Here is a 27,955-nt window from a genome sequence, read left to right as displayed (position 1 = left end):
AACATTGTGTATTTGCTGACAGAAAACTGTTTTAAAACTTGTCATGTTGTCAAGTTTTAGAAGCATTAGAAACCAGACTTTGCTTATGTGTTGATTAAATGAGTCAGGCATTGACACTAAAGTGCAGTAGTGAAATATGTAGATTGTGTGCAGTTCCCTTATCACTTCCAGTGTAGTGAATGAGTTTTGGTAAACTCCTAGGAATACTGGTGCCTGTCTAGAATCACACTGTGAGTCTGTGTGCATTTGGGAACCACTGTGAGAGAAGCGTTTGGTAACATTGTGTATTTGCTGAGAGAAAACTGTTTTAAAACCTGTCATGTTGTCAAGTTTTAGTAGCCAGTCTTTGCTTATGTGTTGATTAAATGAGTCAGGCATTGACACTAAAGAGCAGTCGTGAAATATGTAGATTGTGTGCAGTTCCCTTATCACTTCCAGTGTAGTAAATGAGTTTTGGTAAACTCCTAGGGATACTGATGCTTGTCTAGAATCACACTGTGAGTCTTTGTGCATTTGGGAACCACTGTTAAAGAAGCGTTTGGTAACATTGTGTATTTGCTGAAAGAAAACTGTTTTAAAACTTGTCATGTTGTCAAGTTTTAGTAGCATTAGAAGCCAGTCATGCGTTGATTAAATGAGTCAGGCATTGACACTAAAGAGCAGTCGTGAAATATGTAGATTGTGTGCAGTTCCCTTACTACTTCCACTGTAGTGAATGAGTTTTGGTAAGCTGCTAGGGATAGTGTTGTTTGTCTAGAATCACACTGTGAGTCTGTGTGTATTTGGGAACCACTGTGAGAGAAGTGTTTGGTAACATCGTGTATTTGCTGACAGATAAGTGTTGTAAATCATGTCATATTGTCAAGTTTTAATAGCATTAGAAGCCAGTTATGGCTTATGCTTTCATTATATGAGTCAGGCATTGACAGAAAATTGCAGTTGTGAAATATGTAGATTGTGTGCAGTTCCCTTACCACTTGCACTGTAGTGAATGAGTTTTGGTAAACTCATAGGGATAGTGGTGCTTGTCTAGAATCACACTGTGAGTTAGTGTGTATTTGGGATCACTGTGAGAGAAGCATTTGGTAACAACATGTATTTGCTGACAGATAACTGTTTTGAAACCTGTCATGTTGTGAAGTTTTAGTAGGATTAGAATCCAGTCTTTGCTTATGCATTGATTAAATGAGTCATGCTTTGACACTGATGTGGTGTACTTAAATATGTAGATTGTGTGCAGTACCATTAACTCTTCCAGAGTAGTGAATGAGTTTTGGTAAACTCCTAGGATAGTGTTGCTTGTCTAAAATCACACTGTGAGTCTGTGTGCATTTGGGTAAGGATTGTGAGAGAAGCATTTGGTAACATCGTGTATTTGCTAACATATACCTGTTTTAAAACCGGTCATGTTGTGAAGTTTTAGTAGCATTAGAAGCCAGTCTTTGCTTATGCTTTGCTTAAATGAGTCAGGCTTTGACACAAAAGTGCAGTCCTGAAATATGAAGATTGTGTGCAGTTACTTACCACTTCCACAGTAGTGAATGATTTTTGGTAAACTCCTAGGTATAGTGGTTGTTGTCTAGAATTACACTGTGAGTCTGTGTGCATTTGAGAACCACTGTGAGAGAAGAATTTGGTAACATCGTGTATTTGCTGACAGATAACTAATTTAAAACCTCTCATGTTGTCAAGTTTTAGTAGCATTAGAAGCTAGTCTTTGCTTATGCATTGATAAAATGAGTCAGGGTTTGACACTAAGGTGCAGTACCATGTATTATTCTGTTCACTGTGGCAGAACTGAAAATGTAAAAGTTTTACCTAAGCACTGTCCTAGAAGTAGTCTGATTATTTAGTCAGTTTCTAAGTACCAAATAGATTGCTTCAAATAAAAGTGTTCTGACATACTATACCCTTGTCTTTTACACCTTCAATTCCCTAGTCAGTATCCATACACTTCCAGGAAACATCCTCTCACTTCCTTTGCAGTCCTCTAGAGACCCATTCAACAGCATTTACTAATCCACTGACTGTGCCAAAACTCAAACACTTATAAATTCACCTAGACACTCTCTTTCCAGTACTCTAATGATTCAGTCACTGCCTAAGTATTCATGCACTGGACTACGTCAAACCCATATCCACTATGCATGCAGTCCTCTAACCACCTACACACTTGTCTTTCACATCTTCAATTCCCCAGTCAGTATCCGTTCACTTCCAGCAAACACCCTGTCACTGCCGTTGCACTCCTCTAGTGACCCATTCAGCATCATGTACTAATCCATTCACAGCGGCAAACCCTAATAAATTCACCCAGGCACTCTCCCTGCAGTACTCTAATCATTCAGTCAGTAACCAAGTACTCATCCAGTGGCCCAGGCCTTAGTATATAGACTGCTTCAAACCCTTATCCTCTATGTATGCAGTCCTCTAACCACCTACACAATTGTCTTTCACACCTTCAATTCCCTAGTCAGTATCCATACACTTCCAGGAAATACCCTGTCACTCTCTTTGCAGTCCTCTAGTGACCCATTCAGCACCATGTACTAATCCATTCACTGTGCTAAAACCCAAACACTTATAAATTCACCAAGATACTATCTTTGCAGTACTCTAATCATTCAGTCAGTGCCTAAGTATTCATACACTGAGCCAGGCCTTAGCACATGGACTGCTTCAAACCCCTATGCACTATGCATGCAGTCTTCTAACCACATAGACACATGTCTTTCACACTTTCAATTTCCTAGTCAATATCCATACAGTCCAGCACTCGTCACTGCCTTTGCACTCCTCTAGTGACCCATTCAGTACCAAGTACTAATCTATTCCCTTTGCGAAAAGCCTAGCACTTATAAATTCACCTAGGCACTCTCCTTGCTGTACGATAATCATTCAGTCAGTACCCAAGTAGTCATGCAGTGAGCCAGGCCTTAGCACATGGACTGCTTTAAATGCCTATGCAGTATGGATGCAGTCCTCTAATCACCTACACAGTTGTGTTTCACACCTTCTATTCCCTAGTTAGTATTCATACTCTTCTAGCAAACACCCTGTGAGTCACCCAGTGTGTCTCCTTATAGTACTGTAATCATTTAGTCAGTTAGCATGTAGTCTTTTAGTGAGGTAGGCTTTAGGGCATGAACTGCTTCAAAGTAGTATGCACTATGCCTGTAGTGTTTTAATGATCGTCACACTTGTGGTTCATGGCTATAGTTTCATAGTCAGTTTTTATATAAAATGTGTTTGTACAGTAATGGAACAGTATAAATGTGAAAGTTATTAATATACATTAATTTGTGATTCTTTTTTACAGATACAAAACAGGAGTGTTTCTCATCTGTTTGCACTCTTCTCGTGCAAGATTGTTTGGATGAAGGGTCCTTAGGTGTTTCATCATACTTGCTGTGCCGCACGACTATTTTTTGTTAGGATCTCCTCGTAACAGAACTCTTTGGCAAATCTTGCGAGTGACGAAGGTGGCATTGGTCTTTGTTTGCTCCTTGGAAAAAGTAAAAAATGTCCTCACCACTGAAGAAAAACGTTGTTGGTGTGGTGCCTTCTGCAAAACATTTTCTTCAGATTCGGTAAATATTTTAAAGCGGCAACATTTACAGTTTTTGTAAGTTAAACTTATAAAATTTTGTTAGCTGTATGCATTTTATATATCTGTGATTTGTTTCTTGTGGTATTTTGTTGAGAATACCATGTTGTTGTTTTTTTAACAATCTTTCTTATTTTCCAGGTCTGTCGTCGACATCCATTGTCCCCACAGTAGTGTTCCGCCTTGTTGTTTTTTATTATTGTTGTTTCATTTTGTTTATTAGTTTATTGTTCATATATATGTTAATAAAAAAATAAAGTTTGAAAACAGTTTTTCGTTTATATATTTATTATTATATAAAATAAAGTTTGAAAAAAAAATTATAACGTTTTTGGTTGTTCTCTTAACTGCTGTGTGACTCTTTCTTGTTCTTATTACTGTTATTTGATGGAGTCCACCATGGTGTTAAATTTTGGGGCACTTATCGCTGGAATACTGGTGATATCTGCAGTGTGCACCAACTTCTGAATAGTGTGTTAGATTTATCTCAACTTTATTTCCGTTAAAGTGCTGATAATGAAATGGAGAGTAGCCGTTCCCGTGCAAAAAGACACAAGGTGCACCTTTCCGATTTATTCTAAATACTAAAATCCTGTATTGAATTGCACTGAGGTATTGGCTGCACTTACAGTGTACACACAAAATCTATTAAAAAAATCTCATTGTATTTATATTTATTGGGAATAGTGCGTCAGGTGCTGGATGTTGATGAGATACACTGCTCAGTTCGTATATTGTTCTGCACACGAAAAAAATCACATCACAACTTTCTCACCAATTGCAAAGCGAAACAAATTCCGGTGATAAGACACGTTAGCACTAGGGATTTTACACCTGCTTTCTGCTGGTGTTAAGCAGGACAACCACCTGCACCATGAAAGGGAACACAGCCAAGAGCCACACCAGAACACCCACAGGCACCATAGAGTCAATGAGCATGATACAGGAATACCCATGAGGGCCAGAAGACTCATCTCAACAACTCCAGGACCGCCAATGCCCACCAAACCCACATCTTAGTAAGTGTATCCCTGTGGTCATTGTCTTAGCATGATAGGCACGAGCCCTGCAACATCACAGTGTGCTGTCACCTCAGCGTTGGCAGTGAGCCTGGATGTGTAGCTACGCACGCATCTTCCTGCATGCACAACCGGCGTGTGCTGGTCTGGGGTTCACAGGTCAGTGCAGGGGTGTGCCTATCCGGCAAGGGAAACGGGGTGTCTCGGACATGTCCGTGTACAGGAAGTGCGGTAAGTGTGACTCCGTGTTCCGGTGTGGCCTGCTACAAGAGCCGCAGCAGTTGATGTTGTAAACTGGCATGCACCACCTCCAAACGGCACTGTGATGTTGTAGTTGGAATGTAGCAGGACATGCGCAAATAGGCATTACAAGTGTGTGCCGTACGAGTGCACGAGATACAACAGCGCATCGTACAAAAGTGTGGGGGCTCGTGGGAGGGAGGTGCAGCCGTTTGGCAACATAACACACAGTGAACTCGACCATGTGCCACATGCTGGGCATCTCATCCATGATGATCACGGTCGCAGACATCCCACAACACCAACGACTGGCCTTTGTACACATCCTGTATGAATGCAGCGTGGTTTTCACTTCTCTGCTCGTTCAGTGGTGTGATGTTGGCGGGTTGTGTGACTCGTGCTGCTTGTTGGTGTATTTCATTTTGGCCATTGTTCGTCTATATATGTGTTGTACTTAATTGTGCATGTGTGCCATTCTGCCCATCTTCCCCGCTCCCCCCACTCCCTGCTTCTTCCTCTTCCTAGTGCTGTTGTGTCTATAATTTTGTTGCTGCACACATAAAAACATGTAAAGAATACATTAGAATAGTTCCTTGATTCTTTTAGGTTTCAAAACTTCTCTATTGGTTTCTTATTAATTTTCCATATGAACCGTTTTTTTAATATTCAACAACACACAGAAGTCAGAAGTGCAACGTATTCTATCAACACACTTTCTAGAACACGTGCAGGTTAAAAGTTCATACATTTTTTAAAACTTAACGATATTTTTTTGTAACATTTTCTTGAATATTTAACGACACGTGCAGGTTAAAAGTTGACGATTGTTTTAAGTTTGAACAGTGCCTTCCAAATGCAAGTAGCAGGTGTGGTTTATCCTATGATATGTACTCCACGTTGAAACTGCTTTTTCTTAACCAATCACAAAGATGCTTATCCACAAAACTAATGTGCACCCTACTTTTAAAAAAGAATGCTTTTCATGATATCTTCAGAGATAAGTTATAGATAGGAATTAGCATTTAAAAAACCCTTTGAAATTCACTGAAAAAACCATAGGTTTCATGCACGTTATAGTTAGGAATTGGCATTTAAAAAACCTTTGAAATTCACTGAAAAAACCAAAGGTTTCAGGGGCGTTATAGTTAGGAATTGGCATTTAAAAAACCTTAGAAATTCACTGAAAAAGCCATAGGTTACAGGGGCGTTATAGTTAGCTGGACATTTCCCTCGTACAAAACCCTAGAAATTCCCCTGTTATAGTTAGTTCAGCTAACTATAACTCGCGCCCCCGCAATGCACTGCTGATGACGTCACATATTACATCACTCATGACATTAGTCTAATGGCTTTTTGCAACTTTTCTTCTCTTTCCACACAGCGAGTGTTTGAGTTCATAAGACTCACTAGATCAGGGGCTCCATCGGACCTGTGCCCTGAAAGGTACTACAGGAAATTGCATGATATATTGCTTCTCCTCTGGCATCCATCCTTCCACTATTAAAAAGCCAACATCAAATACAAAAGAGGAAAAGATCTATTGACTGATATCTTGGCTCCCTGTGTCAGCAAAAATCTTAGATAGACATCTAAATATCATGCTTTCTGAATATCTTGACCAAAACAGCACTTGGATACAGCCAAATTTGGCTTTAGGAAATCACAAAGGACGGAATCCAACCTGTTAGTACTATCTGATCAAATTTGGGACATCTTGCACAAAGGTGAAAAGGCTGAAGTATTCTTATTGTACCTGTCCACAGCCTTTGACACTGTTAGCCACTCAGTTCTGAAACAACAACTTGCCAAGTTAGGAATTGGGGGCTCTGCTCTCAACCTGCTATGATCCTTTCTCAAAGAAAGGAAGCAAGCAGTCTCTCTTGGTGATCACACTTCTGAGCCTTTTTTACTACCTTGTGGCATTCCACAACATTTTGACATAGATATTCAACTGAATCGGTAGCCACTGTCTTAAACTTCAATCAATCAATCAAAAGACCTTTATTCGAATTGCTGTCTTAAACTTAATTTGGAGGCAGAGTTGCTCCTTTTTGACACTTTCTTTTGGAATAATGCATGGTGGACACAGACCCTCGCCCCCTCGCCCTCTCGCCCCCTCCCAAAGCCAGTATGAAAGTAAGGAATTTGGATATCATCTTTGATTCCAAACTTACTATCAGAGATAGCGACTTCAGAATGCAGCTGTCTGCCTCCTTAGGACCATTAGAAAGTGTGAATCAGTTTTGAAAGCAATGGAGGAACAACATTGGCTCTACCTGAAACAGGGAGCAGCATTTAAGGCGACCTGTACAGCACATAAAGCCCTTAATCACACAGGTCACAACTTTCTCAAGATTTTTTTTTCGTAATACCATCCTAAAAAATGGCTCCGATCAGCACTAATGAAAAAAGTATTGGTTCCAAAAATTCTGAAAGCTTCTTGGGGAGGCAGAAGTTTGTTGATTTAACTTCCCAGCTCTGGAACCATATGCTATTGCATTTGAGAAACCAAACAAATCTGCAGAGTTTTAGAAAAATATTAAGAATTGGTTATCTGGGCTTTCTTTGCATTTTAATGGGTTATATCAGCTTTTAGGTACACGGCACCAAGACTCCTTCGGGCAAATATTGCACTTTACAAATTTGAAATCAAATCACTTATACACACAGTAGATGAATACCTGTTTTGGTCTTTGTGTTCATTTACAGCAAGAGTGCAACTTACAGTGCACAATCAGTTTTGAAAAGCCCTTAAGTGACTCCATTGCAAACTTGGTAGGATATTCTCCAAAGGTGTCTCACTTAGTTGCACATGTATACAAACACTCCATGGAAATCCAAAAGGATGTTCTTAACACAACCAAAGCATATATGAAAACTGCTACACAGTAAATAAGTAAGCAGTTGTAAAAGTAATGTAATGTAATGTAAAACATTCTTATAAAGCCCAACTTACACCGGACGGTTTCTTGGCGCTAATCACTTACTTGAGAAGAGGCACAGAAGGGGAGAAAAGAGTGCTTCTGTATAAATGCTGCGGAAAAGGTGAGTTTTAAGAAGAGACCTAAAGTGAGGGTAAGAGGGAGAAAGTCTAAGTTCCAACGGAAGTGAATTCCAAAAGGAGGGAGCCAGGAAAGAAAATCTGAGGCCTCCGTGTTTCTTGCGCCTAAACCTGGGCGTCTGGAGGAGCGCATGGTGAGAGGACCAGAGGTGCCTAGGGGGAACGTAGGGGTGCAGGAGAGAGGAAATGAAAGAAGGGCCAATGCCGGCCACAGATTTATGGGTCAAACAACCAAGTTTGAATTTGCAACGCTCCGAAACAGGAAGCCAGTGAAGGGCTTTGAGCAGAGGGCGAACGTGAAGATGTTTGGGTTGATGATAGATCAGGCGGGCTGCCTGGTTCTGTATCAGCTGTAATCTTTTAATTTGATATTGTGGGATGCCTACATACAGGGCGTTGGCATAGTCAATCCGAGAGATGACTAATGCCAACAGTGCCAGGGTGAGGGCCTCGGTGGTCAAGAAATGAGCTATTTTCCGGATCTTCCTAAGCTGGAAAAAGCAAGAGGACACAGTGGCACTGACCTGGTGTTTCATTGAAAGATCATGGGAAATGTAGACTCCCAGGCTTTTCACCTTGTCAGCCGGACAAGGAGAGGGGCCAAGGGAAGAGGGCCAGAAAGTAGATTTCCAAGGGTTGGATGGGCCTCCGACAAGAACAAGCTCCGTCTTGTCGGGGTTAAGTTTAAGATGGTGAGCGCCAATCCAATTACTGATGTGACAGAGGGTGAGCTGAAAGTCTTGGATCGCTTTGTCCGAGGAGTCAAGATTGAAGACAAGCTGAATGTCATCTGCATAATTAAATGCAGTGACATTCCTTCCCCGGAGGGAGCGAATAAGGGGAGTGAGATACAAATTAAATAGAAGTGGTGACAGAGACGAACCCTGCGGAACGCCGCAAGTAAGCTTCATTTTGTCATCCGAAAACTGGGAGAGTCGGACAGATTGGTGGCGGTTCGTCAAGAAGGAACGAACCCAACTGAGGGCCGTCCCACTGATGCCCGCCTCTTTGACACGGTTGACCAAGATGGTATGGTTGACCGTGTCAAAGGCCGCCGATAGATCTAGAAGAATCAGAGCTTGACTAATATTAGAGTCGGCACCTCTACGGAGTTCCTCCATGACAGAGAGGATAACCGCCTCCGTCGAATGTACAGGTCTAAACCCAGCTTGCTGGGAGTCTAAGAAGTTGGACTCTTCAATAAAAGAGCTGAGGACACTGGTCACATGTGTCTCGAGTACGTTACTCAAGTAAGGGAGAAGGGAGATAGGACGGAAGTTACCCATAACTGCGGGGTCGGCATTAGGTTTTTTTAGTATGGGAACCACCTCAGCGTTCTTGAACTGGCTAGGAACCACACCGAACAGAAGAGAATTGTTCAGGAGGGCTAGCGGAGGGGCGGGGCAGGCCAAAAAGGCAGCACGAAGAATCGCAGGGGGGCAACAGTCCGTGGGAGAGCCAGATGAAACTTTATTAAGCAGGGAAAGAAAGTCTACTTCTAGTATAGGGGGAAACTGGGTTAGGGAATGGAGATTAGAAAAGGTCTCTGTGGGGGGCATCACCGGGGATCCAGAGAAGATACTATTTTTAATTTTGCTGATTTTGTCTATAAAGAATTGATTAAGAGAGTCACATAGAGCCTGGGAAGGAAGGGGTTTAAGAGTCACCCTGTCAGGATGTGAGAGCTCCTCCACAATGGCAAAAAATTCTTTCGATTTTTGCGCAGAATTAAGAATTTTTGTGGAGAAGTAAGCAGTTTTGGCGGCTGAAATAGCCTGTTTGTATTCGCCAGAAAGTTTTAAAAATTGTAGTTTTTCTGAGTGGTTGTAGTTTCTACGCCAACGGTGCTCGGCTTGGCGGAGTCCCAGTTTTAAAGATTTAAGGCTGTCCGAGAACCATCAATATGCGTCATGAGGGCGCTTAGTTCTGATTAACTTGAGGGGGGCAACCTTGTCACTGGCGGACTCTAGCCATTTGACAAGTGCGGCTTCTTGGGAGTCTATGGAGCCGGGACTGGGTGGAACCGAAGATGTTAAGGAGGTAAAAAATGAATCGAGGTCTGCTTTATTCCAGTTGCGGGCCAGGAGGCTAGGGCCTCGGCTGCGGGGAGGCGGTGGAGGGACCAGGAGAGAGAAAGAAATTAAGGAATGATCCGACCAGTGACAAGGTGAAATCATGAGCGACTTAATTCCAAGATTGTAGGTCCACACTTGATCAAGGATGTGGCCCTTAGAGTGAGTGGCCGTGTGGACGTGTTGGAGGCCATTGAGCCCACTTAATAAGTCGGTGAAGGCCAAGGAGAGAGAGCTTTCATGGGCATCTGACGGCCAGTAGTTAAAGTCTCCCAGAACCAGGAGTTTGGAATAGTTGATGGTAAGCTGGGAGAGTAGGTCGCCAAAGAGCGAGGGAAAATTTGCCATAGGTTGGGGGGGGGGGGGCGATATACCAGAACGCAGGTAAGGGGAGACACCGAGGATTCAAAACGGATGGCTAGGTAATCAGCCTGGGGGATATTGGGTAGGGAGAGGGAGGTAAACCTAAGGGGGAGTTTGATAATGGCGGCTACGCCGCCACCAGGTTTCCCCGCTGGACGGTTGGCTTGAAGGATATAATACCCAGGTGGGATGGCTGCCAAAATATCAGGGGAGGAATCCTCGTTCAGCCAAGTCTCCGTTATGAGTAGAATATCGGGTCGGTCTGAGTCCAGGAGGGGGCATATGTCAAGTTGATGGCTGACTAACGACCGAGTGTTAAGATATATGATTGCTAATTCCATATTAGCAGGTGCCTGAGCGGACAAAGATTTGGGGGAAGGGGAGATGACTGTATGTTCAGGGGTAAGGGAAGACAGAAGAGTCCTGAACTCAGGGAAAGTCCTGCGGGCTTGGAGAATGCCTAGTTGTTTTAGTTTTAAATAACTGGTAGCAACCAGCGGCCAAGGTTTGTGTAAGGAAATTAGGTCCCTAGGGGAATAGGATGGAAATTGGGCAGAGTGACAGGCCCCAGCCGGCCGCGGACGGGCGCAGACGGGCTTGAGCTTAACCCAATGGCAGGTGTCCCAAGCAAAGATGGAGTCCGGCCAGGAGGGGAGCTGAGGTGGGAGTGAAGCGGGATGGCAAGGATGTTGGTAGTGCCAGGTACACAGTGCGCAAGGTAAGGGTTTAAAGTTAAAAACAAACAGAAAAGCGAGCGTGTGCAAAATTCACAGGAGGCGAACAGTAACACGCCACGCAGCGCACAACACACGATTATTTAAAAAAAAAATACACAGCGTTGCACTCACACGGCCCCCGGCTTTCCGCCTCAGGGGTATTCACACAAGTAATCTGTGCGGGAGTGAAAGAGCGAGGATTAAGTAGTCAGGGAGGGCGGGAGGCAGCCGCAACTTGAGCGCTACCCCTGCCTTCTCCCAAGATGGCGGCCACCCTGAGCTTAACCCAATGGCAGGTGTCCCAAGCAAAGATGGAGTCCGGCCAGGAGGGGAGCTGAGGTGGGAGTGAAGCGGGATGGCAAGGATGTCGGTAGTGCCAGGTACACAGTGCGCAAGGTAATGGTTTAAAGTTAAAAACAAACAGAAAAGCGAGCGTGTGCAAAGTTCACAGGAGGCGAACAGTAACACGCCACGCAGCGCACAACACACGATTATTTAAAAAAAAAAATTACACAGCGTTGCACTCACACGGCCCCCGGCTTTCCGCCTCAGGGGTATTCACACAAAGTGCAAAACAATATTCATTTAAAACATCATAACATTTTTTAAATCTATAACTAACTAAACTACACTACACTACGCTATACATTGAGCAAACGCTCAAGTGGTACAGCACCTTATTCCAACACTCTCGCCTGTCAGCTGTAGGATAGCCTTGGCTACCTATAACTATACTCCTGATCATGTTGGGTAAGTAGTGGACCACCAGCCATAGCAGGTCACCAAACTCCTCCTCTCACAGATTTTAAAATCTCTGCCCTTACCTGACATCGCCATAACCAAACAACCCACCCTAAAGTCTAACAAAATAGAAACTTACCCTTCCCACAACCCCTACAAGTACAAAACCGTAAATGGACGTATGTCCCAATACACACTGGACAAAACAATACAAAATACAAATAAAAGACACAAATAACAGTTAAGTATACAACAGGGACAGCTGAGAGACCAGCAAGAACAAAAAACAGTATACTTCACAAGAGCACACACCATACACATCCACCAACCAGCACAGACAAAAATACTCTAAGTGAAAGTGAAAGGAATGTCACACTTCCTGGTTTGCAACATGGCTGAGCCACTGCATCATTTTCTGAGTGGATGCTTCATGTTTCCTATTAAAGTGTCACTTTCCCTGCAAAAGCTTTGTTTTTTTCGGACGCATCACAAGAGAAATAGCCAATGTGTGAGTTACACACAACACATGACAATGCACAATGCATTGTGTGTGATGCTTTGGCATTAATGCGTGGCTTTCGCCCAATGCTTCAGGTTCAATCCATCACGCTATAGGCCAATGTGTGTGTTTTCATCGACACAACTAGCTTTTCTTGTGTGATACACTGTATTGATTGATTCAATGCAGGTAAACACTCCCATAGATCACTTTTCTTGAACAAAATATCTTTGCTGACATGCTTGTAGATTTTGGATTTGTTGCATATGTATGTTAACAGTGAGCATATGTGTAACTCCTTGCGTTCAGGGTGCGGAAACTAGGGCTGGCAAATATTGCTGTGAAATACACAGACATTGTCACATGTGCAGATCTTGACATTATGTATTGCAGTTTGTATTATTCTAGCATTGATATCAGCGTAGTAGGCATTTATTGTTCACAGATATTGCACTCCTATGCAAATGATAGACACGTTGTCATGATTATGGCCATACTTGTGCATTGTCTGTATTGTCTGCATTTCTAACATAAGATGTGTTACGGACGCCTTATACACATTTGGAGAATGACATTCACTGGCTGCTTCAGCCAGTCTACAGTGTGTGTGGCATCCAGCTTACAGATTGACTGTCTAGATATGAAAGTTATGTGGCTCAGCCAATAGGTCTCCTTTTCATATGTGCATGCCGTCAATTAGCAGACAAAAGCAACCGACAACCAAACTATCATGTTGTGGTGCACACAAATCTACTGTCTGAACTTGGTATCTGGCAGCATATATATATTTTTGGGGAGTTTTTTATAGGGCAAACTTGACCTGAAGGTTTCAGAACACTTTACATGAGCACCAGCTGCATTACTGACAGACACTGTGTGGGACACTGTGTGGCACATGCACATAACACATGTAGAACAGTGTTTGGAAAATATATTTGCCTATATTAAAATCATCTAAAGGCCAGCTTGAGTAGGTCAAACAAGTGTGATGACTTCCAAGTAGGAATATGTTTACCATTGCCATACATCACATCATTCACCAACAGAGATGGCTTACATGAACATATGATGTGTGTAGGCATTCACACCAGCTGGTCATTTGTCCATTTACTGCCAGTAGACACCTCTGTAACCTGGAATGCCTCTGTGCATGCTACCTTTGCAGGTATCATATCACATGTAGTTCTACTGTGATATATTTTTGACTATTAGATTCTCTTTGTGTTGTTTTTTTAATCAACACACATAGATGGAGCTGTAGGAGTTACAGCATTCTTTGTTTAAAGGTGAGACACAAAAACACGACAAAAGCCATTCCTGCATGGAACAGTTACATTCTTGACTAATGGGGCAAGGGGGCCTGCATTTCCCACAGGTGGCCATTCAAAGCCCTGCACAGGTCAAGGGTCAACATCAAAAACTTTCATATTGAATACTGATCAAGTCATACATTGTGCTTGCAAACATTGCATTTGTGTAGATGTATTCTCTGGCCAGCACTGTGCGGCCATGCCATGTATGTCAATTTACTATTGAAAGTAAGGAATTTGTATTCAGAAACACTCATGTTTTTTTTTTTTTAATCAGCTCTCCAACTGTAATACGACTAATGTGATCTATGCAATCCTATGCCCCTGAGGCCAATTCTACATTGGACAGACCACCCAGAAGATTTGCATCCGGATCTGCCAACACCGGAGTCGTGTGCGGTGTAAGGTACCCAACGCACCAATGGTGGAGCACTTCTTGACTTATGGACATACAGAAAATGGCATCGGTTGGCAAGTTATCAGTGTCATCAAGCCACCCCCCATGGTGCAGACATCGGCACCATCTTGAATAAAGAGGAACTCAAATGGATATTATGCACGGACAGCCTGCATACTGGGTTAAACAAAATGGATGATTGGACTTCTCTGCTATAACTCCATTTGGAGTATCAGGCTCCTGTTTCTCTGTGTACAACCAACAGATATTTGGCTTCATGTATGCTCATTGAGACCTTTCTGTGGGAACTGCTCACCAGCAGTGTCTATCATAACTGTTGCATAGTGAATTCTCCTATAGTAAAGTTTTGCAAATTTGGAGAAGTCTCCTTGTTTAGGAATATCACCGTCGTTTAAAAAGATAAATAAATAAATGCACTTAATTTCTCCATTTGTAATCCTTCTCTATTTCTGTCTGTATTCATCCTCCTTTGCCACTTCTGACATCTGTCATTATTGAGTCACCTCAGATTCACTAGTGGGGGACTGCTATGTACATTTCCTCTGCCCCCTCCCAATATGGTAACCTCTATTCCCGTGTCGCAGCCAGCATCTGATTAGAACCCCTGCGCGCCTGCGCTTGATTGCTTCCTTGTTCCCCAGCCTCACACTACACACTTCCGTAATTCTCCTTCCATTCGGAAAGCACGTTGGAGGCACCTGACACCCCAAGGCAACAGTCAGGGCATTGCTCCTCGGCTTCTCTTCTCCCCCGACCGCGGGCACCGCATTCAGACCTGGAAGCCCTCTGATCAGGGTTAAATATTAAATATGACAAGTTGCCAGACAGCGACTTATTCCTTGCTGAGATTTTCTTGCAGAGGTTCATTGTACATTATTGCTTTCTGATTCCACATAGATCGCCTTTTCCCATTTGGGGATTTGTTTGGAGATTTTGGCAATTTTGCCTTCTCGCTTATTGGTGCTTATGCGCAAGTTCCTGAAGGCCAGTGGTCTATTACCTTGGAATCTCACTGTGTTTTCACTGAGATTCCCTATGTTACAACCACTCCGTGATTGTGTTAATTGGGTTCTCCCCCTTGCAGTCTTGATTATTTTGGCTGTTTTTTTCTTTTTTATATTGCACCTTGACACTGGTGGAACTTGTTGACAGTCGGTAGATGGAGTTAGACCTATTTAAGACCCCCACCATAATGTGCTTGCAGGACTGTGATGAGTTCCCATTGGTCACTCTTCCACCTCCTTGGCTTCTTTCCTTATTTCCTTTGACTTTCAATTTTTTCTTACCTCACGCTCCCTCCCCCTTGAAATTGTTCTCTCTCTTCTTCAACTGGCATAGCTCTCACATATAAATACTTGTGTCCTGATGATGATCCCTTGCTTTGTGTTGGGATCAAAACATCGTCGACTTCAGTGTATTGGCTTGAATTGCCATATGCACATATTCATAATAAGCAAAGATACTTTTATGTATTGTGACTCAGAATCTGTATCATGTTGCAAGTCAACCTGATGATTAATTACTGAGTCCTGGAAATCTGGTGATTTCCGTGGTCTTTGCCCACTTAATTGTTTGTATTTTGTCTTTTAGGCTTAACTCATGTTTAATTAGAATAATGAATTCAATCTCCATTCGAAGTCCATATACATAGTTTTTCATTGTAATTTTTATGTCTTATTAATTATTCTGTCTTGAAAGGGACTTTTGTTTTTGTAATACATTCATACACCCTAGGTCCCTCGTATCTTCAGGGTTTCTTGTTTCTTTACAAATCGCAGAGACACCAGCACACTAGCACCACCGATGCTTATAGACTTGCATTGCATGCAGGACTGTGTTTGTGCTGAAGGGTGCACCTCCCTACACAGGGTACAGCCTCAGAGGCCCGACCATCTCTGTATGTGTACCATAAAATGCAGCACATATTGGAAGTGGAAGTGACTTGGATAGGTTCAGTTCTTTCAGACCATTAAACAACACCTGTGGAGACTAACTTGTTTGTCACATTTTCCCCCTTTCCTAGGGTGGTATGCACAATGTGCCTCATGAACCCTGGGAGTAGCATTGAGACACCCTCACAACTCAAATGGAACACCTCCCTTGCAAACAGTGTTGGAGCACTGCATTTTGGTCAGAGATGCTTTGGTATGTACCTTCACACCATTCAAAGGTACACAAAGTGTGTGAGTTGGGGGTTTGCTTGACTCATGTGGCATGCTGCATGGTGCATGTATGAGGCGCACCCTTCATACTTATGGCCCGATCTGCTCCAACAGACACAGAGATGGGTATTATGTCATCTATTTGTTAATGTTAGTGGGTCTGTTAGGTACTTGAGTTTTGATTACCTACAAGTAGGCCATTCTTCAATCCGCCATTCTGGAAGCATTAATTTATGATGGAGTGCCTGAAGATGTATGCATCATGCACACTCCAAGGGCATTTGGTCGGCATGTTGGTGAATATCCTCAGATGGTCCATGAAGGCCTGGACATAGATGAAGTATATGTGCTTCCAGTTCCTGTAGAGATGGGTGTTGCTGCAGGAGGAGCAGTTGCACATATGCGCAGTCCATGGCACCCAACACAAATGTGGGAAACCAGCGATGGCATAGAACCAGATGCAGTTGTTGTGTTTTGGGGAAGAGGAGGTGCTGGGATGCTAGATGGATGATGGCATCCAAGACAAAGGGTAGGAAAGCTGAGAAAGATGGCTGAAAGATTCCAGCCACTCTGGCTGTCATAATCTGTAATGAGCCAGATGCCAGTATGTGAAGGACAGCCAGTGGAGGACAGCCAGGAGGTTGACTTGTCTAGTGATGTTGGTGGCCCTGGGATATTGGTGGCTGGAGATTTGGTGCTATCTGGTGTAGCAGTTGGACAGTGCACTATAAGTAATTCATGTGCACACATGCGTCACCTTGTAAATATGGAGTACAGCCTCCACTGGCACTGCGTAAAAAATGTTGACACAACGATGGTGCAGCCCACTTGTAAATGAGGCCCATATTTCTTCAATTCTTCAACGGCACAGGTATATACATAGTGTGTGATACATTGATAAGCTACTACAGTACTGAATCCATGTAATCTTTTTTTACATTTGAAATATACTTTAGTTTACTTGAAGTAAGTGTTACCCTTTTTTACATGTTTTGTTTAAATTTGTTTTTATTGGTTTTCCATTTTTGTGGTGTGCATCAGGTCATACATTTCCATCACAGCTCAGTCTGTTTCAATTAGAACTTTAAACTGTTTACAACATAACATTGATATAACAAGGAGAATAACACATTTATCCCCACTCTCAGAGCTGAAACATTAAAAATAGCGCATCATATTAGACATCATATAGCACACTTCCATGCTGCCTATCTATTTACTTGCACGCCGCACTTGGCTGTGTGTTATCTTGGATGTCTGTCTCTGTCAAGGCCCCCATTCCTCAAATGGTGCCTGGTATGCACGGTATTATTTGATCTGGGCAAGTATCGATGGGAGGGAACAGCTCCTGCCACTTAATGTGTGATGCTGCGCTTGTGATGCATGCACTAACTCATCTCTTGTACTTTGACTAGCCTGGCAAATACTGGCCCGTAACTCACTCAGGTGTGCTATCTGATTCCACAGGTTGATTCTGCCAAATTGTGTGGAAATTTGTCAGGATCGTATCCCACTCCGTCTCCAAAGGTCGCTCTCGAGCACCTATCGCCTCTTCCTGATGCAGCACTATGCTCTGTTCCTGCGCCCAGCAGAGTAACAATTAGAACCAGGATTTTGCCACTGGGGGCTCAGGGGATTTCCATTGCTGCATGAACAAGCGCTTGGCTACTATAAGCCCTAAGTCTATGTAGCGGGATATCAATTTATATTTATTTACTAGACCTCTGGTACAATCCCAAGATGCACACCTCCCACGACCAGTTGAGCTTTGCATTGTGCTAGGCTTCTGGTAACCACTCCCTAATATGACTGTATAGATGTGCAGGACATTAACATATGTAATAAGTCCTCTCCTATCTCACCACATCTTGGGCAACTGGTGTCAGTGCGATTAAAGTATTTATTTATTTTGGCTGGTGTCAGGTAGGCCCTATGTGCTATATAGTACTGAATGAGCTGGAATCTTGCATTGTGGTGGAGACGGGTAGGGCTCGTAAGGATGTCTTCCCATTCATGTTCAGTGCTGGGACACCGCAGACACGCATCCCAATGGCCACGGAGGGAGCACAGCCGCGGCGCCGTGTGCACCCTCAGCGTTTCCGCTGACCATCTGACAAGGTGGCGAACCGCGCCCAGTTCATGCAGATATTGTACAGTCAGATGCTTGGCTGGCTCCTGTTCAAGAACTGACCCCGTGGTAGGCCCGAGTCTTCAGCGAGCGCATCAAATGGCAGGAGCTGCCTGTGGCAGTACATGTCCCCTAACGTCAGAATGCCCACCTCCTCCCACTGGGGCAGCTCCGCGCTTGTGATAGCTCGGTGTCTCCTGGGTATGCCCAGAATGGGGGAGAGATGGCACATACGGGGTCACTCGGCATGTGACTTGCAGGCTACAGTGGAAGCATTAGTGAGCCACCTCCACAAGTACCTGGGTGGGTGGTCTGCCCTTTCTGTTGGGATAAAATAAAGTCACCTTCTGGGGGTGGTTGAGTCCCAGGACTGAGTCACTGAGAGCTCCAGGTGGGGTGCGTTCAGCCATCTCGCCACCTACTGAAGCTGCGCTGCAGGATAGTATTGCTCAATATTGTGTGGCGAGAGGCCTCTGTTAATCGACATCTTGGACAGAGCTACCCTGCTGCGCGACCCACTCCAGATGAACCTTTGCATATCCAGTTCCAGGCTTTTGAACAGTGTTGGTTTAAGGTGCAATGACAAGTTTACAAAGTGGTATAAGAGACGTGGGAGTACCACCATCTTCAGCAACACCAATCGGCCTTATGACCGTCAGCGGCAGGGTGCCCCAGAATGCCATCTGTGCCCGCACTGCAGTGATGCCTCGTACCAGGTTACCCTCAAGTAAGTCCGCAGGGTCTCTGTAGATAAGTATCCTGAAATATTGGAATGTCGATAACTGCCAGTGTACTGGCTTGCCATTAAGGCACAGGTGCAGGTCTAAAGTGGACTCTAAGAAGGGGTACAGGCACGATTATTCCAATTTACACAAAGCCCTGAAATGGTACTAAACTCAAGCTGTTTTTTTTTTATCATCGCATAGGATGACCTAACGTCTCTGAGGTATATAAGCAGGTCGTCTCCGTATAACAAGACGCTATGCGTACCATCGCCCAAGGGGATTCCCCACTCGTCCTGTGTTTTACGTAATGACTCGGCCAGCAGCTCAATAGCTAGCGCAAACAAAAGCGGTGAGAGCAAGCAGCCTTGTCGTGTGCCTCACTCAAGTGGGATCCGGTCTCATAGTTACAGGCCAGTCTTGATCCTGGCTGAGAGTAAAGCAGTTGGATGAGACCCGGAAACTCTTCCCCCAGGTGATTTTTACGCAGTGCAGCAAATCAGAAACCCCACTCCAGGGTGTCAAACGATTTTTACAACTCTAATTCTAGGCACCCCGAATGTTCACAGACTGTCCTAGAGTAATGAGCCACTCTAAAGAAACAACACGGATTTAGTGATGTTCTGTGAGTCAGCACAAAACCGTTTTGGTCTGCGTGGATTAACTTCGGAACTAGAGGGGCCAGCCTGCAAGCCAGCTTTTTGGCTAGCACTTTATAATCTGTATTTAGGAGTGCTAATGGGTGATCTGAGCCCAGCAACTCCGTGTTCCTATTTGGTTTCGGCAACAACACCTGTAAAGATTCACGCAATGTGTCTGGTCGTATCCCTGTCTCGAGCACGTTACCATACATGGAAAGGAGTTGCGGTGCCACGGCGTGTTGATAGGCTTTTCCGTATTCAGTCGAGAACCCATCGGACCCTGGTGCTTTACCAGTGGCCAGCGAACGTATGGCTTTGTGTACTTCCAGCAATGTGATTGGCTCATTCAGCTCTTCTCGCTGCTCGACAGTGATTGGCGGCAGAGCTAGTGGGGAAAGGAAGGAATCTAGTTCCTCTCTATTAGTGCAGTGCGTGGACCTGTATACTCTGGTATACTGTAATGTGAATTCCTTATGTATATCGGGCTGTTTGGTAAGCATTCTTCTGGCGGTGGATTGCAAACGTAGTATAGGTAGCTGCACGTGCTCCTGTCTGATCATACGTGCAAGTAGCCTGCCCGCCCTGTCCGCTGCTGCATGGGTGCGCACAGTGTGTGATGCACAATTTAAACAGCTTAATCTCTCCAGCACTTGAAGTAAGTGTTACCATTGTGGAATTTGAAAACAAAGAACATAGGCTTTCAGTTTATGCAAATATTGGTACAACACTGCAGTATTTGTTGTCACACATTGATTCATATTTTATTTTTTGTGAATGAAAATAATGCAGCTTTTTTGGCCTTTTACACACACTATATTTTTGGTTAATATCCTTTTCGTTGACGTGAGTTCACTATTCAAAACAACAAAGCCCAACCATTCAGAGATGTTCCTAGAGAGAATTAAAAATTAATAAAAGACAAGATCACAAATGATATAGGAGCTATCATTAGTAATCACAAACCTGTGACCAAATAGTTTCTGAAGGTGTTCCCTACATGCATGAGACATTGATAATAAAGAACCAAAGATTGAGAGCAGGTGAAATTTGAAAACCTGGAACATGTTTTACAATCACAGTTTCTGATCAGTTCTATTTACACAGATACAATAAAACTATTGTACATGTCTTTTCAGCGTCATCAGGGGCAGGTGAAGGTGAAATTGGCCATGTAGGCGGGGAAGTAGCTGGCCACTGTGTTTCAACTGGCAAGATCACTGATACCAATAGATACAGTAGCACAGAGGGTCAGAGGACTAGCACCAAGGCCTCTACAAGCTACCAACAATGTTGCACTTTCACCACCCCCTATTGGTGGTGGACCCTATAGCAACTTTTTCACATGCATCCTTGTTCACCACCCAGAGGTCCATCTCTATAACTCTCTTGCCTGCCTGTTCAACAAACCCGCTCCCTAAAAAGGCTGGGGTCTCCTGCAAGTTCAGGCACCTAACGCTCTGCCCCTGTCCTCCCAGCTGCGTTGAGTGAGAAGTCTACGCAGCATCTCTGTAGGCCACGTGCAACAAATGGTAACATATCTGGGAGGCATTCATGGTGCTATGTCAGGCCTGCAGAGATCATTTACAGAAGTAGCCTTCTCACTGACAGCAGTCTTCAAAGCAGGCCAACATTTTGCCCCAACTCAGGCCCCTTCCTCATCTCAATTCCCAGCCCTGTCCCAAGCACACACACTCTTTTTCACACACCCACTCCAACAGACACAAGCTGCACACCCACACATAAACACAAACACACCAAGAAACACAAGCACACACTCAAACAACATACAGACACCACACCCATACCCACCACCACCGCAACCTACACAACACCAACTACCATCACCTCAACCACCACACCCACCACCACCACATCTATCCCACCACTACCACACTCACCCACACAATCACCAGTGCACACACTCCCAACACAACCGCCCGCACCACGTCCAGCACACCCACTCCACCACTACCACATTCACTCAGCATGACCACCAGCACACCCACAACCCTCATCACAACCACACACACAAGCATCACATCCAGTCCAACCATTTCAACAGCACACTCATCTAAACGTACATACTCACACAAAACTACACCTACACCCAAAACAAAAGCATCCAATACCAAACACACACACTCACCCTAAGACCACACACCTGCCATAAAGCACATTCCAACACACACAAGCAGCACACCCACACATAAATACAAACACACCAAGAAACACAAGCACAGACCTAAACAATATACAGAGACTACACCCACCACCACAACAACCATCACCTCAACCACCCCACCCACCAGCACCACCTCTACCCCACCACAACCACTACCACCCCCACCCCCACAACCACCAGCACACCACTCCCACCACAACCACCCCCACCACAACCAGCACACCCATTCTACCACAACCACCTCCACCCCCATGACCACCAGCACAGTGCACACCCACAACCATTACCACACCCACAACTACACCCACAAGCATCACAACCAGATCAACCACCTCAACAGCGTACTCATCTACACTTACATACTCACACAAAACCACACCTACACCGAAAACAAAAGCAATTAATACCAAATACACACACTCACTCTAAGGCCTCACACCTGCCAAAAACCACACACCCAAACATGCAAAACATACACCAGACCCACATGCAAATGCACAACAGACACTTGCACATCACACACTCCAGCTGCGTCTACCTCCAAAACCCAGTCCTCTCCTACTCTTTATCTTAGTTCTGCTTTTATTTCTGCTCTGACCTGCACCCCTTCCAGTGTCTTTGGGGAATTTAATTTTTTGCATTTTTAATGTTGGAAAATAAAATATGTCTTTATTTAAGAGGCGTATCTCATTTATTAATAAAAAAGATTCTAATTTCACCAAGTTTTACTGAGATTCTTTTTCATGTACTATTCTTTGATTCCTAGAAGTGTTAATGGCTAAAATGTGATTTACATATTTTAACTGAAAATAATGACAGCAAATGCAACCATTTTTTTTAATTAAACTTTTTATTGGCATTTTATATCGTAAAACAGTGATGCATTGTATTAATTAGTTAATATTGCATACAATATGGTTTAGAACATCATACAAAGATCAGTGTCTTTTTGTTCTGACATTGCTTATCTAGGGTTTTCTTTTGCACCCGCATAATTTGTCTGCATCAAGGCCTATTGTACATCAGTATGTTCCCACTTTTTTAGTTATTCAATGTCCTCTGATGGCGATTCCTCTTGTGGGGGTTCACAGACATAGCCCCAAAACGTATTCCACTTTCCCCACACCCTGGTCCATTTTTTTGGGGCATCCCCTGTGCATATACTGACTTTTCTGTTCCATTACACCGTCCATGTCTTGGCACCATCGTCGAAGGGTAAGGGTTGATCTGGAGCCCCAGAGCTGCGCTATATTTCTTTTCGCTAGTGTCATACCCAGTGCCACACAATCTTGAGCCACATGGTTAAGATCTGTCGGCTCCCAAATATTAAGCAGCATCTCTTTGGTTCAGGCTAAATCAATACTACCGAAACTTGGGAAACCGTGTGCATGATCGCTTCCCAATAGGATGCAATTTCCGAGCATTGCCAGAGTGTGTGCCAAAATGTGCCTGGTGCTCCGCACTGTCATAGGCAGAGTGATGTATCTGCGTTGCCTAGTTTGTGCAGCAGTGTTTGTGTATAATAGGTGCGGTGTAACATTTTTAGTTGTATTAGTTTTAGTTTAGAGGGGATCGCAACTTCTTTAAGGGATGCAATTGTTTCCTGCCAGTCTGCTTCGTCCAGTTCGCCCATTTCAGCCTCCCATCGTAGTTTAAGGACCGTTGTGGGGTTTGGCTGGTTGTGTATTATTTTCCGGTACGTTTGGGAAATGGCTTTTTAGTCATGTGGTCTGTAAGTAATCTGTCCTCTAAGGGTGAGTACTCTGGCAGTTGTGTGCCAGGTGGAATCACTGCCATGAGTGCATGCCTGATCTGCATGTATCTGAAGGCTTCCGTCGTTGCTAGGCCATAGGTGTTTTGTAAATGTGTGAACGGGATAATCTCACCCTTTTTCCACATATCTCCCACCTTTGAGATACCTATGAGGTCCCATTGTCTGAATCTCCTGGTGTTGCGCAGTTTGCCTAGTTTCCACTTGTCCCATAATGGTGTTGCCTGCGTTGTGACCCTCTCCCAGCCCAGTGCCCGTTGTGCTTCGTGCCACACCTGGACTGTATGTGCTGTTGGCCCTGTAAGAGTCATCTTTCCGGGGTTATTATAGAGTGCCCCTATAATCCCGTCGGCCCCCAGAAGGAGCCTGTCCATGCGATAAGCCGGTTCATCCTGTGGTGCATGGAGCCACTGGTTTATCACCGCGAGTTGTGCTGCCCAGTAGTATGTTTTCATATTAGGGAGGGCGATAGCACCGTCGTACCAGCTCTTCACTAGTTTATGCATAGCTATACAGGTTGATCTTCCATCCCACAACAGCTTATTTACTTCAGTGTTTATCGCTGTGAAGTACGCCGGGGAGAATGGGAACGGTGTGTTTTGTAAGACATATAGGAATCTAGGGGCGCCATCATCTTAAAGAGAGCTGCCCTACCCAGTAGTGTGAGTGGTAGTGAGCGCCAGTGGCTGGCATCTCGACGGAAACGCGACAGGGGCTGCATGAGCTTTTCTTCAATGAAGCGTGTGTCTTGATGCGTTATGTAAATGCTGAGGTATTTGAATCCCTTGTCAGCTATCTGAATCTCGCATTTTCGCGGGAGTCGCATCAGGAACCATTTTTTAAATTGCCTGATTTGTAAACTCCATGCACTAATGATAAAAATATGTGATGGTGATTCAAAATTTGGGGCAAGCATTCATGATGATGATGGACACTTAACCCAATAAATGGATCAGTCATATTTTATTTTAACCGTTAATACAGATGTGTTTATTTGTACATGATAAGTGATGACGATAAACACATATGCATTGCACCTTCAAATAATTATTGCACAAATAACATTTAATTAAATACAGAAAATACATCAGATGGGGGAAATGTTAAATTGATAAATATTTTAATTGATAAAACTTTGTAACTGACATCGCTTTTACAGTTATTTTAAAACAAATGTTTCACCTTGTCAAGTACAATTTCTGCAATATATCACATTACAATGATCCCAATAATGTGTAATGCATATGTTTATGATTTTATAGTTTCGGAAAATTAAGTTAACTCCTCTGTAAATCAGTTCTTGGTGTTTGGATTGATGTCCCTTTTAGTGTAAGTGTCCATTATCATGAAAGCAACTTGAACCAAATTTAGAATTACAATACAATTATACAGGTGTGTTTCTTTAAATTTCTTAAATGACAACATTCTACACATATTCCTTACAGATTGGCATGGTATTGCTTGTAAGAAATATTTAAACATGCATGGGTCCTGATCAAAGGCAAACTGACAAGTCAAAAGGTAACAAGCTATAAGAAGCTTACCTTAGATTCTGGATACAACATTTTTGGATTTGGTTCATGGTCAAGAAGCAGCAGCAAAGGCAGAACTTGTAGGATCGGATCCATGATGTTAAAGGAAGTGTTAAACAGTAAGAAGGTAAGTTTAGGCCTTATATCCATTCCAATCTGCCATCTCAGGTTTGGAGGTTTCCCCCTACAGTAACGTTGGCGGGAATGCACATCGTTATTTACCGGGCTGAGAAACTGGCTGTACTTGCTCCGACAGCCGCTTTTGCCTATGGTGCTGTTGACAAGTTTGGACATTCCTGGCAGAATCAGCAGCACTCCAACAGTTACGCGTCCATGGACCTTTCAGCATCTGCATAGTGCGGGCGGTCCACCTGGTAGGTTGCCGGGGAATCTGACAAGAAAACAATCGTGGAACCATTACCACCAATACCTAAATCAGGATTGAAGTCAGAAAACAAAAACTTGACTAGGCCCAACAGCTCATTGTATCTGACCCGCACTCTATTGCGGTAGGCCTGAAACCTTTGTCCTGGTCCAGTATAACCAGATACCCACGGTGGGTGATTTACCATTTTTGGAGCTAGAAGAAAACAATTTTAATCTTTAAAAACTTATATACTCATATCTCCCATTCCTTACATTAGATTTAGTGTCATTTTAAAGATAAAAATATTCTTTATTTTCATAAATGTGTGTTGTATTTTTATAGTGATGTGCCTCTTACTTATTTACTGTTTTGGTGATAATAAATGATTTACACATGTACCTTAAGTTAAGCCTGACTGCTCGTCATCCAAGCTATCAAGGGTTGAGCTAGGATTAATTTATTGAGACTTGACTAGACCTTATTTGTGATTGTGATACTATCACTAGCTGTAGGTACCTACCTGCACCTACTAGTTAACCACCTTCCAACACCTAGAGCATGATCGAATGGAAATTTGAGGCCATAGCAGGGCAGAAGTACTGCCGCCTACCTCCAGAGAGCATGGGTTATCCTAGAATCCAGAAGCATGTTGCAATGGTGGCAGCAGCACCTACTAGTTGTAACACCATTGCCTGCTTATAAACCATGAGCACCAACCGCTTCACCTCCAATGTCGTCAATGAGTTGGGTCATGGGTATGGCAGAAATTAAATCAAGTGTACAGGAGAAAGCATTGCAAACAATAAGCAAGTGTCAGCAACAATAACATACAAGAAGATGTATAAGAGTTTTTTGATGACCAAACACTGTTCTACCTAAATCATGATCCATTGACCTATTGGTATGGGAAGACAGAACATTGACTACAGGCTTGTAATAAAGCATTTTGCATATCTCTTAGTATACAGTATCATTTTTCTTTACTTTTGTAATTAATATCTTTTAACTGAGTGTAAGTATTGTTTCCATTTTGGAATTCAGCAGAGATAACTATAACTAACCTGGGAGTCTGTTGATGGATGTGCTACACTCATGGGCATGAACAATGCAGTGTTTGTCTATCTAAAGTTTTCCCTAATCTTCCCCAGCCATTCCAGTCATCGATCCCCTAAGCATCTATCCCCAGGTTGTGAGGTCTATTGTGCTGCTATCTCTTTTCACAAACAACACACCTAACACTAGGCAGGGCATATGTGGCGTAAGCAACTCTAAATGGTTACACGGGGAAATTACAAAAAATTGCTCATATACCTAGGGACATCTTAATGCAGGGAATACATGATAGCAATGGTAGGCCACGGATAGTTAGTGTGCATATTTTTTTCAATAATCTACACCCCATGAAGAATCAATCTGCCAGATGATTCTATCTCCTTCTTGGACTTGAATGCTCATTTACACACTGTTGATTTAGGCTGGTCTTTGTCTATCTTTTCTACTCACTATTTTTTTCTTTTTCTTTTTATTTCATGTTGAATGATATTTCTTCCAGTTATTTGGTGGAACATCTACTCTATTCTGAATAAGAAGAGCCTTGCTTTTCCTGCGACATCTCCCCTCTTTGGGACTGTTAGGTCCACCAGCAGTTAATCCATTTGAAACTCCCCTGCATCAACAACAAGGCTTGGAAGGAGGAAGTGGTTGGGTTCAAAGTTTGAATGGACTTTGTAGTATCATATTAATAACATGTTATGTTATAAACATTTATAGCGCGTACGGCTACTCATGAGTGTCCCGGCGCAAAAACCAGTTAGAAAGAAGCAGAATGGAACTGGGGGAGATTGTTATTAGGCGAACAGCAGAGTTTTTCGACTTTTCTGAAACATGGAAGGGTCGTTGATGATGCGCAGCTCTCTCCGATCCTTGTCCGCCGAAAGCGAGGGATTAGAGCTAAGCACTGTGAGGCAGAACGCAGATGTCTTCGTGGAGTATAGAAACTAAACCGCTTCCTTAAATAAAGGGGCCCTCAGCCATAGAGAGCTGAATGGGTCATCGCGAGGGCCTTAAATTTCACTCTTTGGGCCACTGGTAACCCGTGCAAATCCCGCAGATGATGTTTAACATATCTTCTCCATTGGCTTTTGTAAGTAGTACTACTTCTTAGTAGTGAGTGGTGACTGGGTGCAGAGGGTAGGACAATACACAGATATTACTAGTATTGACTGATGGGAATGGCAATGCTCTCAAATAACATAACGTCAGGAAGGGGCGAGGCAAATGTATTGCATGATAGGTTTTCCTACCGTAACTGCAGGAGGGTGGATTGACAACCAGTATGAGGGTGGTAAGGGAGCTTATGTTGAGAAATAGGTTGACAAGAGAGAAGATGATTAAGGTGGACGAT

This window comes from Triturus cristatus, chromosome 6, assembly GCF_964204655.1.
Source record: "Triturus cristatus chromosome 6, aTriCri1.1, whole genome shotgun sequence".
Classification (NCBI taxonomy): Eukaryota; Metazoa; Chordata; class Amphibia; order Caudata; family Salamandridae; genus Triturus; species Triturus cristatus.
The sequence above is the reverse complement of the archived record's forward strand: the minus strand, read 5'-3'. Positions refer to the sequence as shown.